Raw genomic sequence first — 5,138 nt, 5'->3', positions numbered from 1 at the left:
GCCTCCTTGCCTTCTTTCTCCTCCCCCGCTGCTGCCGGGTCCTAAAAAGCCTGCTTCTCCCCGCCCCCCCTGCCTTCTCCCCTCCCCCTTTTGGAGACCACTCCCTTCCCCCCCAAGGCACTCCTGCGTGAGAGCACGTGCTTGCGCACACGCCCACTTGCCCACCCTACGTTACTAGGGGATTCGGCGGGTCCCCCTACTCTTCCCTAGCCAGGACTTTGCTCCCTTCAGCCTGGAATCGCCTGCTCAGAGAGAGTAAGAATAACTTGCCAGCGTGGGTAGAATCGGCGTGGAGTAGGAAAGAGCCCGTGCTTTTGTCTCCTGTCTTTTAGTTTAGTTCGATTTGGAAGGACTTAGTTTGCTCACTTCCCACGTGGCCGGCTGTGAACTGACTGCTGGGGAAACACAAAAGCAATCTTGACCTTAGAAATTTCGGAGCTCACACACAGCCCTCGTGTTGCTAGGAACAATGACCTTGAGTGAGTCCCGAGGAAGTTCAGTCCTTCTAGACCAGGCTCGTCCCAAAGGGCACCTCGTAGCAACAACTTCATTTTCCCAAGCCAGAGCTCACGGCGACAACAGATGAAACCTGGTGTCTTTCCTGATGCCTTATAAACCTCCACCCCACGAGCTCTAATCCCCTAGAGACTCCGGTCACCATCCACAAACCCTGCTGTATTTGCCCACCCCAACACACACTCCCCCCAAACACACACCCCCGCCTCCCACCCCAAGAAGTCCGAAGACACACCCACTGAAGGGGTCTTGAAAAGGTCAGATTAGACACCCCCCTTCCCACGTATGTGAGAAAGCCCTAGCGCTAGGCTGATTAGAGCTCGCCCAGGTACACAAACGGAAACGTGAGGCTGCCTCCATTGTTCTGATTGAGTCACTCAGCCTAGCTGCCCCCAACCTCACTCCAGCACGGACAGGACCTTAATTATTGACTCCTCTGCCTGGGTTGTGACCTTAACAAAGACCTTTGCTCAGTGAGGCGTCTCCCTTCCCCCACAAGACTTCTCCAAACCATCCAAGTTCTAACTTTTGGGCTCAGGGCCTATCTCAGTTCAACTGCTTTTTGCTCATCTGTCTGCGTGAGTTTTATGCCTCCTAGAAGACAGTTTTTTAACTTTAAGAAACTAGGAGAGAAAGCGTGTAGGAGAGTTTGGACTTTGTAGAAAAGACAACTATCCCAATAGAAGGGGGACGGGTGTGAAATTAAAGCTTGGAGATTCCATAGAGGGAAATGGAGAGTTAGCAACAGAGCGTTCTCAATGACCAGCAGAAATGAGGACAAAAAAAACGAAGAGCGATACTGAAACTGAAAAGTCATTTCGGCCAGAGATCAAAATCCCTGGGGAGATGGGGGAACTGGCCGAGAAATCAGCTAATTAATTCAGATTAATCAGTAATCAGAAATCACGATGAGATTTGGCTTAATTTGGGGCGTGTCATTGACACCGCATCAGTGTTTGAGCAGAGGGATGGACCTCTGACAATAACCGGAGCTATACATAATGGTGACCTTACAGAAGGAAAACAACAAAGGCTGGTGGAGGCTCCAGTTCACATGTCCGTGTGTCTTGGTGTCTTGTACCTGCCTGTTGTCCTCACCGACTGAGGACTCCCTCATAGTAGAGATCTCATCTGGCACCATGGCGCCATAAACATCCACTGAGATGTGAGAGCCACATTGCTACCTACATTTCCTAGTAGCCACATTAAAATACAGTAAAGAGCCAGGTGTGGTGGCAAGCGTTTAATCCTGGCACTTGGACAGCACAGTCTGTCAAATCCCTGGGTTCGAGGCCAGCTTGGTCTGTGGAGCAAGTTCCAGGACAGCCACAGTTTACACAGAGAAACCTGGTCTCAAAAAGAAAGAAAGAAAAAAAAGGGGGGGGGAAGTAAGTGGAATCTGTTTTAATAATATGTTTGAATTCTGTTTATTCAAAATAGTATTATTTAATCAGTAATAAATATTAAAATCATAAAGGGGAGATGATCCATGCACACCCCAAGATGACCTTGGACTCACAACCCTCCTGCCTTGGTTTCCAGAGTGCTGAGATCACAGGTATGAGCCACTGTGAATTTCTAGAATCCTTCTTTCTGGTAAATCTAATCATTGCTGATGCCTTTCCCCTCATCCCCAGTTAATAGCCAGTTAATAACAGCTTTATCCTGTATAACACCAGATACCCACACCCCAAGGGTAACCTTATCTCAGTTCTTCTGTACCCAATAACCTCCGAGTCCTACTCAAGAAAAGCCTGCGGACACAGGCCTCTCTCTGATGCAGATACCTTCTGTGAAACACAAGGGAATTAGTGAAACGGAATCCACATACTTCTTTTTAAAGGAGGTTAAAGCCCCTGTGTAAGCAGGATATGGGATATTCTGGTGCAACCCTTGATTTCAAGACCTTGAAGCAGCAAGATCCCAAGTTCAAGGTCAGCCTGCACTACCTAACAAGATCCAGTCCAAAAGAAAAAAAGAAAGGAAAGGAAAGAAGGAAGGAAGGAAGGAAGGAAGGAAGGAAGGAAGGAAGGAAGGGAAATGAAGGGAAAGGGGAAGGAGGGACAGAGAGAGGGAGGGGGAAGGGAAAGGGGGCAGGAAAGGCAAGGGAAGGGGAAGAAAGAGCCAGGGCTGGGGAACAGGACTCATGTGCACATCGTGACCTGCTATTTAGGAAAGTGAGCTTTGGTGATCCTCAGCCTTTGTCAGCTGATGTGTGGAAGCAAAGAACAGTAGCACTGTGTGCTAAGGTAGAGAAGCAGCTGAAGACCCATGTGCTTTGTGTGCACCAAGTGTACGTGTTCTTGTCTTTATCTTCTGTGGTCAGTCACGGTCATGGGCCGGTCACAGTCACCCTTGGGACACAATCCCATGTGAGCACACACTCTTCGACTTCCCTTCTGCTGCAGACTGACTCAGCTCTCTGAACTAGAACGCCCTCTGTACCACACCCTCAAATGTTTACCACCTTTGTATTTCAGTTGAGCTATGTTTGAATCCATGGAAATCTAGAGAGGCTTGACGAGGGCCTCAAACCAACGTACGAACTCTTCTGGGTCCTGATCACTTTGCTCAAGGTCCTGAGCCTCCCTACACCAGTGCCCAGCACACGCAGACTCAATAATCATATTTATTGAGTGAACCCGAAGTCTAGAGACTCCTAGACTCTTGCTTTGATCATTGTTCCTGAAATATTTCTTACTTTATATTTCTCACAAAATCTTTGTAGACAGACGACTAGCTCTTCTGCTTGACAGCTTCTCTTTGTTGGGCAGTGTGGACTGGCGAAGAGATGGAAACAAGCTGAGACTGGCTTTCTCCCTTCTAATCTCTGCCTTCTTTCCATTAAACAATATTGCACAAACTCCACCCTCTGTGGCTTACCGTAACTAAGTTCCGTCTGCACTATTCCTTACATAATCTTTAATGTAAGTTCATTTGGTTTTTTTTTTCTTAACTTGAGGCTATTTAAAAGAAGGAAACTCTATACCATTACCATAATTGGAAACCCAATAAGGATAGCCATATACAGATGGTAACCATAAAAATAAACACAATAAAAAGTCCTGGCTGGATACTGTTACTTGCTGAAGCCTCCAATCCTGGAACACGCTCCTTTGGGCGAGCCAGTATGAGATGTGCTAAGGGCCAGCCAGACCCACACTGAGATTTTATTTCCACCAAGTGATCAGGAAGGTAGGAAACAATACTTCTAGATATTTTATTGGAGTATAACATGCAAGCCAAGAAGACATATCATAAACTTGATACATATTTGCAAAGTGCTAGCTGTTTAACAAGAACCAGATTAAGAGAGGCATCGTGAATGAGCATCCTCTATGTCTTCTATAGTTATTGTTTCCATTACCCACCAGGATCAATGTTACCTGCACTTTGATGAACCTGGATGCATTTTTGATTCTTCTGCTTTTCACTTCTTCGTATGTGAAAACATTCACTGTGCTGTATCTCTGTCTTTAGTTTTGGTGTTTTTTTTTTTTTTTTTTTTGGCCTTTGCTCAATATTATGTGTGAGGTTAGCCCATATTCTAGTGTATTGTTATATGCCATTCTTTCTCATTAGTGGGTACTGTTTCATGGTTTTGCTACCACCAAAATCTACTTATCCATTCTGCTATTGATGAGTATGTAGGTAGTTTCCACTTTGTTACTATCAAGAACCAGCCGTGGGCTGGAGACATGCTTCTGCAGTTAAGAGCACTTGAGGCTTTTGCAAAGGACTAGAATTCAGTTCCTAGCGCCATGTTGAGAAGGCTGCAACCACCCGTAACCCTCGCTCCAAGAACTCTGACACCCTCTTCTGGCCTCCACAGATACCAGCACACACAGATACACAGACAATTACAAAGCAAATAACAAACAAACAAAAAGCTTCCTAGAACACATCATATTCCTAAAACATGCCAGATGTTACTTGTTGAACGTGAATCTAGCCTGTCGGGTCTTGTGACTTAATGTAAAAGGATGTCCCGTACAGACAGACTCATGTGTTTGAACATTTGGGTCCCCAGCTGTTGGCTTTGTTTTGGAAGACAGGAGGTGGAGAGTTACAGGAGAAAGTAGGTCACTGTGGACAGGGTTTGAGATTTTCCCAGCCAAGTTCCATTCCTGTCATCTCTCTGCTTCATACCCCTGCCACGGTACCTTCTCCATCATGATGGAGTGTACCCCTCTAAACTGTAAGCCAAAAGCAGCCTTCTTCCCTAAGCTGTTTTCTGTGAGAAGTACCTCAGATAGGTCTACACCTGGATGTGGGATTTCTGAGTCATAGTGAATGCGTGAGTCCAGTTTTAGTGGGAATGGCCAAGGAGATTCGCCAAGTCAGCACATGAGTGCATACACTTGCCGACAATACATTAAATGTTCCCATCCTTGGCACCAGTTCTGCATGTCACTTCTCTCCTCCCCTGTTCTGCTGAATGCACAATTGTATCTCATTTAGGGGATTATTCCAATGGTTAATGCAGGAGCTGAGCCTCCTTTCTTTTATATGATAGAATTATACTAGGGAGGGATTGTACGGGAAAAATCTACCTTTGAGAGCACATGAAATTACCTAGCATGCAAGTTGCACGCTGGCTCTTTCTACGTGGAGTTGTTCTA

Source organism: Rattus norvegicus, chromosome 9, assembly GCF_021556685.1.
Source record: "Rattus norvegicus strain SHRSP/BbbUtx chromosome 9, alternate assembly SHRSP_T2T, whole genome shotgun sequence".
Taxonomy (NCBI): Eukaryota; Metazoa; Chordata; class Mammalia; order Rodentia; family Muridae; genus Rattus; species Rattus norvegicus.
Note: the sequence above shows the minus strand (reverse complement) of the source record.